Source organism: Nomascus leucogenys, chromosome 4 (assembly GCF_006542625.1).
Source record: "Nomascus leucogenys isolate Asia chromosome 4, Asia_NLE_v1, whole genome shotgun sequence".
Classification (NCBI taxonomy): domain Eukaryota; kingdom Metazoa; phylum Chordata; class Mammalia; order Primates; family Hylobatidae; genus Nomascus; species Nomascus leucogenys.
Window position 1 is genome coordinate 139,130,660 of NC_044384.1, and position 14,440 is coordinate 139,145,099.

A 14,440-nucleotide genomic window follows, 5' to 3' on the forward strand; every position below is an offset into this window, starting at 1 on the left:
TCTTTTCTCTTGGGATTAATGACTTCCACATTAGCTCCAGGAATAATTTCTGTTAAGGTGATGCCTGGCTTCACACTTCTGGTAACTCTCATTGTTTATCTATTGCTTATCTCCAGAACCCATTTGACGCTTCCTACTTCAAATTGCACTACCGCCTATCAGCTTGAAGGCATCCCCTGAACTGCTGGCAAACAAGGCCTTTTTACCCACAGATTAACCTCTTATTTGTTTTAATAAATGATCAAAAGTTGGTTTGCCTCCTGTGCGTATGTTGGTTGGGGCCAAGAGGGGATCATGGTGATTTCTGTCCACCTGGGACCTCAGGCCTCCTGGTGGCCCCTGAACAAAAGTGAGGCAGGCAGAGCAATGAGCAGTGTTCCCCGTCTGCCTCACTGCCATCAGTATTTCTGCCTGTGGTTGTCTTTGCCATGTTATCAGGATGTGTCACTCCCTCATCTTTGTTCCATCTCCTTCTTGTATTTACCTTCACCTGGGCTGCTAAGTGCTACGGGAGAAACATCGGGTTGTTGCGGAGATTGTGGCCACAACAAATTTAGGTTCCCCACCCTCAGGTTGTCCCTCACTGGTCTCTTCCTCATACCTTTGAAGAAAAGAACTCATGGAGGTCGTCTCATTCATAAAGGTGAACATTTCACAGAGTAGGGCACTGTTGTGGGTTGAATTCCATCCCCTCTCCCACAAAAGACTTCTTGGAGTCCTGACCCCCAGTACCTCAAAATGTGACATATTTTGAGATAGTCATTACAAAGGTAGTCAAGTTAAAATCAGGTTGATAGAGTGGGCTTTATCCAGTATAATGGGTGTCCTTATGGAAAGGGGAAATTGGCCAGGTGCAGTGGCTCATGCCTGTAATCCTAGCACTTTGGGAAGCCGAGGCAAGAGGATCACTTCAGGCCAAGGTTCAAGACCAACCTGGCCAACATAGGGAGACTCCTATCTCTATTAAAAAGATAATAAATAAAATAGGCCAGGCACAGTGACTCATGCCTGTAATCCTAGCACTTTGGGAGGCTGAGGCAGGAGGATCACTTGAGGCCAAGGTTCAAGACCAACCTGGCCAACATAGCAAGACCCCCATCTCTATTAAAAAATAATAAAATAGGCCAGGCGCGGTGGCTCACGCCTGTAATCTTAGCAGATTCGGAGGCCGAGGGGAGTGGATCACTTGAGGTCAGGAGTTCAAGACCAGCCTGGCCAACATGGTGAAACCTGTCTCCACTAAAAATACAAAAAAATTAGCTGGGCACAGTTGTGGGCACCTGTAATCCCAGCTACTCGGGAGGCTGAGGCAGGATAATTGCTTGAACCCGGGAGGCGGAAGTGGCAGTGAGCCAAGACTGCACCACTGCACTCCAGCCTGGGTGACAGAGCAGGATTCTGTCTCTCAATAAATAAAAAATAAAATTATATATATCTATATATATACACACACTACATATATGTGTATTTGTGTGTGTAGATATAGACATAGATATAGATATATGGAAAGGGGAAATTTTGGACACAGATGCACACAGGGAGAAGGCCACATGAAGATTGGACTTCTGCTACCACAAGCTAAGGAGCTGGCGGAAGCTAGGAGGGGGATCCTTCCCCAGCATCCTCAGAGGGAGCGTGGCCCTGACAATGCCCTCATCTCAGCCTTCCGGCCTGCAGGTGTGAGACGATGCATTTCTGTAGTTCTAAGCCATCCAGCTTGTGGTACCTTGTTATAGCAGCCTGAGGCATCTAATACAGCAGTATTCTGAGTCCTTCCCATATAATCTCTTCATTTAATCTTCACCACAACCGCCCTGCCCATAAGTGCTGTTGTTATTGTCTTCATTTTATCTTCTTTTTATCCATGATGTCTGCAGCACAGAGAGGTTCAGTAATTTGCTCATGATCACTTGAGATAATAAAACCCCACTCTAGGGAACCTCTCATACCTGCTTCTGGCTGCCACCTTCCCTCTCTCCTTTCCTCCTGTCCCCTTCCTCTCCATCTCCTTTATGAGGCCTTCTTTGTTGTCCCATCTCTTCTTTGTATTTTTACTTTTTATTAATTATTTTTGTGGTGGGGGGAAATGGGGTCTCACTATGTTGTGCAGGCTGATCTTGAACTCCTGGCCTCGAGCTATCCTACTGACTCAGCGTGAGTAGCTGGGATTACAGGTGTGAGCCACCATACCCAGCTGTTGTCCCATCTCCTAAATGTCTGCCTTCCCCAGCATCCCTGCCCACAGTTCCTGCCTCAGTAGCCCCTCCTGAGCCTCAGTCACTCACCACCTGTGCTTATGAATTGCTGCTTGCCCTACTCCCAGGCAGGATGCCCCATGGCCACTGCAGGCTCAGCCCATCCACAACAGATTCACAAAGCCTGTCCTTCAATGCTGGATTTCCTAGATTTCCCAGCCAACAGTACCACCAGCTTAAAACCCTGCAGCCATGCCTACATCCTCTGTCTTCCTGTACCCCACATCCCCTCGACCAACCCTTGCTGATTTTATGGCTAAATCCCTCTCTTTACAGTCAGGACCAGCTGCAGAATTTGCAAAGCCCAGTGTAAGATGAAAACATGGGCCCCTTTATTCAAAAATCAGAGGAAAAGCACTGCTGAAGTATTAACATATAAAGCATTTTCTTTCTTCTGTGGTCTCTGTGTCTCAATTTATCATGATGCTTTCATTTGTTATTTAATGTCCTTCTAAGTAAAAAAAAAAAAAAATTAACATTTTAAATTACTAGCACGGATTATACTGTTCCTCTTTACATTGTGCAATGCCAGATTTAAATAGGAACATTGGACTCAAATGTGGAATCACAGAAATGACATAATTTGTACTTTGCATGTGGGATTTTTTTGCCTCACAAAAACAGTGAGACATTGCAGGAAACTAATTCAGCTGTTTTTGTTTGTTTGTTTGTTTTTGTTTTTTTCCCTGAGACAGAGTCTTGCTCTCTTGCCCAGGCTGGAGTGCAGTGGTGAGATCTCGGCTCACTGCAACCTCTGCCTCCCGGGTTCAGGCCATTCTCCTGCCTTAGCTCCTGAGTAGCTGGGATTACGGGTGCCTGCCACCACACCCGCCAAATTTTTGTATTTTTAATAGAGACGGGATTTCACCATGTTGGTCAGGCTGGTCTCGAACTCCTGACCTTGTGATCCACCCACCTCGGCCCCCCAAAATGCTGGGATTACAGACATAAGCCACCACACCCGGCCATTCAGTTGTTTTTATTTCACTTTTTCACACCTATACAATCTACCTCCACTCTCTACCTTTGGCTTACTGATGTGTAAGGAAGAATTGAAAGGAAAAATAACTATGACTCTGCTACCTTTGCCTCTCCTATGTCACCATTTCCCGTGGAAGTGGTTGGCTACTACAGGGAATCCGATGAGTAGAAAAGGCTGGGAGAGGGTTTCTTGTTTATTCCTGTTTCTTAGATTGCCACTGACTTGGTTTTCAATTCTGATTCTATAATAAGAGAAAGCGCGACCTCTTGGTGCTGTCAGCATCTCCCGCAGACTCCGTCGTGGACATAGTAGGCTTCCCTGATGCTCACTTGGAGCCTTTCTGGGCTCCCATGCACTGTGGACCCCCCAAGATTCTATGCTCAGGGCACGGCAGACACGCCATGGGGAGTATGGTGGCAAGGGACGGGGGTAACTCATATTGTTGGTGTCTCATCTGCCCACGCACATGTTCTATTGCCCCGTTGGATTTCACTGATAAAACATAGATTCAGACTGGCTGCAGTGCCTCACGCCTGTAATCCCAGCACTTTGGGAGGCTGAGGTGGGCAGATCACTTAAGGTCAGGAGTTCAAGACCAGCCTGACCAATATGGTGAAACACACTCTCTACTAAAAATACAAAAATTAGCCGGGCGTGGTGGCAGGTAGCTGTAGTCCCAGCTACTTGGGAGGCTGAGGCAGGAGAATCACTTGAGCCTGGGAGGTGGAGGTTGCAGTGAGCCGAGATGGCGCCAGTGCACTCCAGCCTGGGTGACACAGCGAGACTCTTTCTCAAAACAAAACAAAACATAGATTCAAACATAAAATGAGGTGGAATTTTAAGACAGCGACAGCAGAGCATTAAGCCAAGCTCGGCGTCCCTCTCAGCATGGGGCCCTGCGTGACTGCACAGGCCAAACACCCATGAATTCGTCTCAATTTCCATCCCTCTCACACTCTTCCCCACTGCTGTGGTCTCAGTTGGCACCTTCCTCATTTCTACTCCAGAGGACTGCCTGTACCCTGATTTCTTCAAGGGTCTCTCCAGTCCATTAGACGCAGGCCAGCCCAGGGTTTCTCTGCATTGCAATCCAACCAGCATCAGCCCCCTGCTTACCAGCCTGCAGTAGCTCCCGTGTCCCTTCAGGTTAAAATTCAGACTTCTTAGCAAGGCACTGCTTATTTCTCCAGCCTCTGTGACAGCCTCATGCCCTACAATCGAGCTCTGCTGATCCTGGAGAAGCTCCCTCTGAGCCTTTCCACACCTGTCCCTGCTACTTGAGGGTGATTTCCACCTGGTTACCTCCTGGTGTCACCTCCCACCTGGAAGGCTTCCTCATCGCTGAGTGAGTCAGATGTAGCCATTTTTGCCCTCTCCCTACACACCCTGCATTTCCTCTCTCCCAGCATTCATCTCGTGACGTACAATAAGCAATTGACTAACTTGTCCTTAAGGCCAGGGCCATACCAGGTCTTCTTGGTGACAAATGAGGGAGCAGCGAGCACTTTTGCCCTCTAATGGCATCTGTGGATCACTAGCTGGAGGCCTTGGGACTCTTAAGAGCCAAGCTATTCAAGTGCTACAAATAACACCGCATGGCCCCAGTCTTTCCTGTTTCCTCCCTGCATCTGTCAAGAAGGAGCAGCTGTTTTTTGAAGCCCTGCTTTCCTTCCCGTTGCTTTGCTCACCCCCACCCTGCTTGGCCTACAAACTCAGAGCTTTAACTTTCCTATAAATACAGTTTCTCTCCAAGTCAACTTGATTCATTCATGCAGGGTCCTAGTTCTCTCTCTCTGCCATTCCAGTTCTCCTCTTTCCATTACATTTAAGAGAACCCTGGCTGGGCATGGTGGCTCACACCTGTAATCCCAGCACTTTGAGAGGCCAGGGTAGGTGGATCACCTGAGGTCAGGAGTTTGAGACCAGCCTGGCCAATATGGGGAAACCCCATCTCTACTAAAAAACAAAAATTAGCTGTGTGTGGTGGCACATGCCTGTAGTCCCAGCTACTCGAGAGGCTGAGGCAGGAGAATCACTTGAACCTGAGAGGCAGAGGTTGCAATCACACCACTGCACTCCAGCTTGGGTGACAGAGTGAGACTCTGTCTCAAAAAAAACCCCAAAACGACCAAGAAAAGGGCATTCATTTATGGTGTAAGAGCGGAAACCAAAAGGCAGAGGCTCCTCGCTGGAGCTCTGCTGAGACAATGCATATCAGCCATTCAACCTCTTCACCACCCAGCGCACATCCAGAAAAGCCCCGCTGGGATTGATTTAGGGGCTATAAATAAACATTATCAAGTAGGTGAATTTGCAGCTACAGAATCTGCAGGTAATGAGGATTGATTGTAGATGCACCAATGAACTGGAGGTCAGACTTTCAACTTAACCATCCAGGAGATGGCCAGCAACCAAGAGCTAGAAAAAAGGATTCCTGGAGGGTGGTGAAGAAAATAGAAGTCTCAGAGGCTCAGAGACAGATGAATGTAATCCCTCAGCTGTCACCTGAGCTGTGGCTATAAAATGAGGCAACAGATTAAGAATAGTAAGCATAAGATTGAGGCCTGGCTCGGTAGCTCATGCCTGTAATCCCAGCACTTTGGGAAGCCAAGGCAGGTGGATCATCTGAGGTCAGGAGTTACTGACCAGCCTGGCCAACATGGTGAAACTCCGTCTCTGCTAAAAATACAAAAAAAATTAGCCAGGCCTGGTGGCACATGCCTGTAATCCCAGCTACTTGGGAGGCCAAGGCAGAAGAACCGCTTGAACTGGGGAGGCGGAGGGTGCAGTGAGCTGAGATCTCACCACAGCACTCCAGCCTGGGCAACAGAGCGAGACTACATCTCAAAAAAAAAAAAAAAAAAAAGATTGGGGCAGTCAGAAGCGACCACTGTCAGCAAAGGAAGGATAAGGGGGAGTGGATAAAGGGTCCACAGGAGAATTAAGAAAGTGTGCGCCCTTGGGTCCATTCGGTGAAGTGGAGCCAGGTCACTGGCGAATGTGCCAGGGAATCAATTAAGGATGAATATGAAGCTTGAGAGGCCAGGCCAGCATAATTGCCGTGTGGGCGCCTGTATTTCTTTACATTTGCTGACTGTCAATCCAGCCTCCTGTGTTTCTGTGAAATACAAAGGAAGAAATGCTGTGACTTCCCCTCACTCTAAGGTGAAACCAAAGGAGGGGAAACTGAGAGACCTGTCCGAAATCCTTCACCAAGCCACTGGGGAGGCTGCAATAGATACAGCCGGTCAACTGACCTGTTCTCTAGGCATGGCTTTTTGGATTTGCCACTTACATCTGCTTCAACTTTTAGAAACTTCCAGGCTCTGGCTTTTTTGCTGCTTTGGGGAACAAAGCATGTTCGGTCAAGTGTACAGCAAACCTGTCCTGCTCCTAAATCCAGTCATCTTCAAAATAGATTTTTGAGGTTTATAGTGCTACTCTCCAAATGTCATTATCATCCCTAAAGTGAAAAAAAAGGTTTAATTATTATGAGCAGTGAAATTACCATATAATCTTCCAATTAACTGAATAATGCACCAAATAAGTGCTCTCAAGCCTTAATTTCTACCTTCAAGTTAAGATAGGTATCATGCTTACCTTGATCATCCTACACATCCTCAAAGTGGGCAGAGTTGAAAGGCTGTCTAAGCGGTTGGGGTGGAAGGCGGTGCCCTTCCACCCTCCTGTCTGTTTGTCAAGCTCTGTTGGTCCTTCTGATTGGTTAGCAACCCTGAGTGTTTCTGAGAGCCTTTTGTTGTATTCGGGGGCAGAACCACTCATCTGGGCAATTACAAGCAGAAAAGATCAAGTATAGATTTCATATCTGAGTTTTAAGTGCTAGTAAAAAGTTACATTAAGTTATCAAATGCACTGTGATCCTGGCTTCATCGCCAAGTGGCTCTGCAGTTTGAGGATTATGCTGCATCCAGAAGAAAACAAAAGAAAATTGTTCCATTTAGATGCTTGGGGTAAAGGGGGATTGATTCAGTTACTTTTCAATTAATCTAAGTCAGATGGTGTTCGCTGCATAACTTTCTAAGGTTGGTATTTGGTCAAAGAACAAAGTGTTAATTTTTTTTTTTTTTTTTTTTTTTGAGACGGAGTCTTGCTCTGTCACCCAGGCCGGAGTGCAGTGGCGCAATTTCGGCTCACTGCAAGCTGCGCCTCCCGGGTTCCTGCCATTCTCCTGCCTCAGCCTCCCAAGTAGCTGGGACTATGGGCGCCTGCCACCACACCTGGCTAATTTTTTGTATTTTTAGTAGAGATGGGGTTTCACCGTATTGAAGGCCTTTGGTTGAAAAGGCATGAAGAAGTTTCTACCTGTCCTGTTTGAAATAAAATAATAGTGTAATCTAAAGATTGTAATAAAAGACCAACACAGCACATTTAGAGTAACTTTTTAAAATTTGTTGACTGATGTGCTTCTCTCTCTCTCTCTTTCTGTAGATGTGTGTATAGCATATTACATAGAGAAATCTATAAGCCCTGGGTTATGTTGGTTGCTGATGAGGATTAATCAGAAGCTACTACTCACTTATTCACCTTTGATCTGCTCTTCTTCTGGTAGTCTTCTTCATTGTGTCATTCATTCAAGAACTGTTCATTGGGCTGGTTGCGGTGGTTCACACTTGTAATCCCAGCACTTTGGGAGGCTGAGGTGGGTGGATCATGAGGTCAGGAGTTTGAGACCAACCTGGCCAACATGGTGAAACCCCACCTCTACTAAAAATACAAAAATTAGCTGGGCCTGATGGCATGTGCCTGTAATCCCAGCTACTTGGGGGGCTGAGACAGGAGAATTGCTTGAACCTGGGAGGCAGAGGTTGCAGTGAGCTGAGATTGCGCCACTGCACTCCAGCCTGGGTGACAGAGCAAGACTCCATCTCAGGAAAAAAAAAAAAAATTGCATGGTCATGTCAGCATCCTCCCCACGCCCCCTTCCCCAGATCAACCAAAAAAATGGAGAAAAATCTGGAAGGCCACTCCTTTAGACCACTAATGCTGAGTATGAGTGCACACTCACAAAGCGTGCAAGCCAGCTATATGAGTTCATTCTTGCATTGCTATAAAGAAATATCTGAGACTGGGTAATTTATACTTGATCTTAGCCAAAAGGCTGAGAAACAATGGGATTGGGTAATTTATAAGGAAAGAGGTTGAATTGGCTCACTCTTCTGCAGACTGTATGGGAAGCATAGCAGCTTCTGCTTCTGGAGTGAGGCCTCAGGAAGCTTCCAATCATGGCAGAAGATGAATGAGGAGCAGTCCTCTTACATGCAGGAGCAAGAGCCAGATACAATGACTGGGGGATGTGCCGTGCACTTTTTTTTTTTTTCGAGACAGAGTTTTGCTTGTCATCCAAGCTGAAGTGCAATGGCATGATCTTGGCTCACTGCATCCTCTGCCTCCTGAGCTCAAGTGATTCTCCTGCCTCAGCCACCCAAGTAGCAGACAGGTGCCTGCCACGACGCTGGCTACTTTTTGTATTTTTACTAGAGGTGGGGTTTTGCCATGTTGGCCAGGCTGGTCTTGAACTCCTGACCTCAGGTGATCCACCCACCTCAGCCTTTCAAAGTGCTGGGATTACAGGTGTGAGCCACCACGCTCGGCCCCACACACTTTTAAACGACCAGATCTCATGAGAACTCACTCACTATCATGAGTACAATACCAAAGAGAACAGTGCTAAACCATTCATGGGAAACCTGCCCTCATGATGCAATTGCCTCCCACCAGGCCCCAGCTCCAACACTGGGGATTACAATTCAACACACAATTGGGTGGAGATACAGATCCAAACTCTATCACCAGCCCTCATGGTTTCACCTCCCCCATTTTAGACAACCAGCGTTTGAATTACCTGTTCCACTTCTGTGCCAAATTATGACCCTGAAGAGGATGCCTCCCTGCCCATTGTTGGACATTATGGGCTGTATAGAGTACTCCTTTTTCTGAAGCAATGACGTTGGCCATCAAGATTCATGCAGTATCTCCTGTTCTGTTTTGTTTTTTTTTTTCCCTTTTTTTTTTTTTTTTTTTTTGTTTTTGAGACAGAGTCGCCCTCTGTCTCCCAGGCTGGAGTGCAATGGCACGATCTCGGCTCACTGCAACCTCTGCCTCCTGGGTTCAGGTGATTCTTCTGCCTCAGCCTCCCGAGTAGCTGGGATTGGCTAATTTTTTTGTATTTTTGTAGTAACGGGGTGTCACCATGTTTGCCAGGCTGGTCTTGAACTCCTGACCTCAGGTGATCTGCGCGCCTCAGCTTCCCAAAGTGCTGGGATTACAGGCATGAGCTACCGTGCCTGGCCTTTTTTCTTCTTTTTTTAATGGCACTCTGAGTGTTTGCATCTTCTGCCATGCAAACAAAGCCCAGTCCAGAGACAGCGTCTATTCCTGTCAAGACCTAGATGTAGCCCCCCAGGGCTGCCAGCATCCATCTCACTTGCCAGTTATGCTAAGAGCTTTCCCACCAGGGAATGTGCCTCACAGCCATGGGCAGTCTCTTTTCTCTTGCTGGCAGACAGAACATTTCTTTTTTTTTTTTTTTTTTGAGATGTTGTTCCACTCTTGTTGCCCAGGCCGGAGTCCAATGGCGTCATCTCGGCTCACCGCAACTCCCACCTCCTGGGTACAAGCAATTCTCCTGCCCCAGCTGGGATTATAGGCACGCACCACCACGCCCCGGTAATTTTGTATTTTTAGTAGAGATGGGGTTTCTCCATGTTGGTCAGGCTGTTCTCGCACTCCCAACCTCGGGTGATCCACCCACCTCGACCTCCCAAAGTGCTGGAACTACAGGCTTGAGCCACCGCACCCAGCGACAGAACAGTTACTGGCATTTTGAGCTCGAGGGTCATGGCTAGATTCAGCCCATCTCTGCACTGCTGCAGAACTGCCTTGTTCACTCATTTCATGGACCCAGGCGACCACCTCACAGGAGCATACAAAAAAAACCCACTTGGTGACTCCAGCCACCTCCTGAGCCTGGAAGGGAGTTTTTCTGATGGGCGTCAACCTGTTCTACTTCAAGGCATCTTTCACATCTCCACAGGGCTGTGCCCCATACGGATATCCCGTTAATAAGCCAGGTGGCTATTGCCCTCTTGCTTGAGTGTACAGCCAAGACACTGGTCACTGCCCAGGAGTCAGTAAAAACCCAAACACGGGGCTTCTACCACTGTTCAACTGATCAAATATATATTTCACAATATCACACTCCTGTAGAACACTTTGGGACACATACCATGATTTTTTGAAAATCAGTTATTGACATCATTCTAGTATAAATCAGCAGCTAGGAAAACAGCGTGCAATTCAACTTACTGAGCTGACTGATTTTTACCATCTTTAGCCAGAGTAGCAGCCCTCCAAACAGGCTGTTGTTTGTTCACCTTGAAATTGTCATCCATAGGGCAAACAGCTGGGGGTGAGCGAGTTGAGAGCTGGTTGTATAGGGCATTGTCGAACTGCTGACAGAATCCAGCAGCTCCTCACTGTTCTAGAGTCAATCGTAGGAGAAAAGAGTCTCCCTCCTTGGGAATCTCTCCTCCCTGCATTCCCCACATAGCATGATGCTGTATAAACCATTTCTGTTTTATTATGTTTCTTTCTTTTTTTTTTTTTTTTTCTGAGATGGAGTCTTGCTCTTGTAACCCAGGCTGGAGTGCAATGGTACGATCTTGACTCACTGCAACCTCTGCCTACCAGGTTCAAGCTATTCTCCTCCTTCAGCCTCCCAAGTAGCTGGGATTACAGGCATCTGCCACCATGCCTGGCTAATTTTTTGTATTTTTAGTAGAAACGGAGTTTCACCATGTTGGCCAGGCTGGTCTCAAACTCCTGATCTCAGGCGATCCGCCCACCTTGGCCTCCCAAAGTGCTGGGATTATAGGTGTGAGCCACTGCACCCAGCCTCATTAGAGTGTTCCTATGACATCACCTGAGACAGCATGGGTATTTCAGGTGTCAAGATCATTTTATGGGCCGGGAGTCGTCGCTGGGAGACAGTGACAGGCTTTTGCCATATGCTGCATTAGAGGCTCCATAGAGGGGTTATTGAATGGAGAATATGTCCCTCCCAGCTCAGCAGCTTCCACTCTGCACTTTGTGGGCTGGGGGCAATCTTACTGGCTCCCATCTCACGTCCCATTAATATCGCTTGAAGGACAAGTCAGATACAAAGTCCATTCCCTAATACAATCAGGTAAAAGAGACGTAACCATTTCAAATGAAGCATGTTCAAATACACCAACTTTCATAATTCTACCAACCCTCACGTTTTTAAGTTCTAGATCCAGGAGCTTCTCTTCTCCACCAGCCAGTGCAAAAGGCTTTGAGTGGCCAGCAGAGGGTTGAGCCAAGGAACCTTGGCCTTTTTGTCAATCTTTATCTGGATGAACCTGCCTCATCATTGGCCCAGGTGATTGCTGATCAGCTTTCTCATTATAATCTCTGCTTAATGACTTTTAAAATTTCTCCAAACTAAGGTGAATACAGCAAACCCATTTGGAACTCCTTAATGTCGGCAGCCAGCAAGGGCTCTTTTTGGTCCACCCAACCCTCAATAGTGTTGTATTAAGACCTTTGTTTTCACCCCATCAATTTCCATTCTATTCATCTCATGTCTTAAGCACCACTAAAGATTTTCAGGCTCTTGCGATGAGTCCCATGGCCCTTCCCTTTTTCCTCTTAGTTTTAGCTTTATTAATGTTTTCTTTAATCTCTTTATTTCTTAATAACTGCTTAAATACATCCACCTTCATGGGATGGGTCCTTTGACTCTGTCCTCTGCTTTTCCGCATTATTTTATTAATTGCCCTAATGTTTTTATTAGCATCTATAAGACCCATGACGGGAAGCTGAGATAGCAAATTCAATAAGGCTTCTCCAACCATAGCTTGATTTTGCAGCAGTGAGATTGCATGAGGTGTCCATGCAAATAGGGCCCCTTAATCACAGCATTTCCCATGACCTCGGTAACAGGCAATGTAGTGGGTGGATATCGCAGTCACCATAAAGCCAGTCCCATGTGGCTTGCATACAAAGCATACCAGCTGCTTCATCTGGAGTGCTCCACTTGGCATTTATAGGTGGAGTTGGACAGTCCGCCTTCTCAGGGTAAACAAACATTATGGTGGCTTTTATCCAGTCTACTAGGCTGGCTGTTGCCTCACGAATAGCCTGTTGTATGTCCAGATCGTATATAGCCATCTGAGGTTGTTCCATAGTGAGCTGTGGATCCTGCATCAACCCAAACATGCTCCTCCCCTCTGCAGCACGTAAAACAAAGATACTGCCCCTATATTAGTTACTCTCACAGTCCATTTTAGTAAAGCTCCCTCAGGGAGTTGAATATACTGAACCACAAAATAAAACAGTTCCTTCACACTCTACCCCTTCATTTCAGTAGTTACTTAATTTTGCCCTTCTCTGAAATTGACTACCTTCTTGGTAACCACAGGTCTCAGAGGCATTTTCTGTTGTTTCTGCATAATTTTGCCCTTAGGGAATGGCTCCAAAGCTAGTGACCAAAGCTCAGACTCACTGACATCTAAGCTTGGTGTAGCATTTAGGCTGGACCTAGCGCTCCCTTTTATTTTTATTTTAGCTATTACAGATAACAATAACTAAAGGATTGAGTATTTCACTTTTTATTATTAGTTTGCATTTCCTTGCACAACCAGCAAACCAACTTTCCAAGATTTGGATCTATCTCCAAATTCCAGTGGTAACTTTCACCTTTAATAAATGAGTGTAGCACAGCTGTGACTTCATACCATGGGCGACCATGTGACCATTCAGGAATCAAAGGTCCCTTATCCTCCATCCTCTCATTTTTTTTTTTTGAAACGGAGTCTGGCTCTGTTGCCCAGGCTGGAGTGCAGTGGCGCAATCTTGGCTCACTGCAAGCTCTGCCTCCCAGGTTCATGCCATTCTCCTGCCTCGGCCTCCTGGGTAGCTGGGACTACAGGTGCACGCCACTATGCCCGGCTAATTTTTTGTATTTTTAGTAGAGATGGGGTTTCACTGTGTTAGCCAGGATGGTCTTGATCCCCTGACCTCATGATCCGCCCGCCTTGGCCTCCCAAAGTGCTGGGATTACAGGCATGAGCCACCGTGCCCGGCCCCTCTCATTCTTTCTCTTCCCAAAGCACATGTTTCTATGAGCCAGGGCCACGGCCAGCAAATCCCACTTCTGACACAAGTTGTGTGAAAACACACACACACACACACACACAAACTCAAAATACTTTCTCTATTCTTTCACTCAACAACAATCAACACAGAATATTTTTGTGACCAAATGTTTGGGGACTCCTCTCCACCAACAAGTGAACAATCAATTCTGCAGCAAATACCAGCTGGATATACTCCAATTCAATTCTGACACCATCTACCTGGAGATAGCATCATATCCCACAGATTGAGGGCTCAGTCCCCAAGACTATTGCCCTTCTTCCCAGCAGTCACAGTCTGGGCCTCCAGAACTTCTGAACAAGCAGCTTCATCGAGGTTCCCATAACCCTCTCCTTGGGTTCCATCAATATGGACTGGTTCACAGAAAAGCTTTAGGGAAGTTTACTTATGTTTATAAGTTCATTATAAAGGCTATTACAAAGGATACAGATGAAGAGATACACAGGGAAAGGGATGGGGAAGGAGTGTGGAGCTTCTCTGCCCACCTGGGGTGCCCTGCCCTCTAGAAACTTGTACATGTTCTGCTATCCAGAAGCTCTCCAAACCCAATTCCTTTGGATTTTTATAGAAGCATCATTACCTAGGCACAATTGATTAAATCACTGGCCATTAATGACCAATATAACCTTCAGTTCCACTCCTCTCCCTGGAAATTGGGGTTAGGCTCAAAGTCCCAACTCTCTAATCTTGCCTTGGTCTTTCCAGGGACTAGCCCCCATTCTGAAGCTAGCTAGGGGCTGCCAGCCATCAGTCAACTTATTAGCATACCAAAACACATCACTTTGGAGATTCTAAGGGTTTTAGAAGCTTGTTTTCCAAACAAGCTTCTGTCCCCACCCCCCATTCCATATGGTTTCAAAATGGTTCTTGATGACCTCCATGTTGCTGAAACCATGGGGTTAACTGTCCTTCTTCCTGACCTTTTGGCACTGTAGACCAAACAGCTTGAGACATGGGCAGGCAGCCTGGCGGACCAGAGCATTTGGGCGATGGCTGGTCCTCA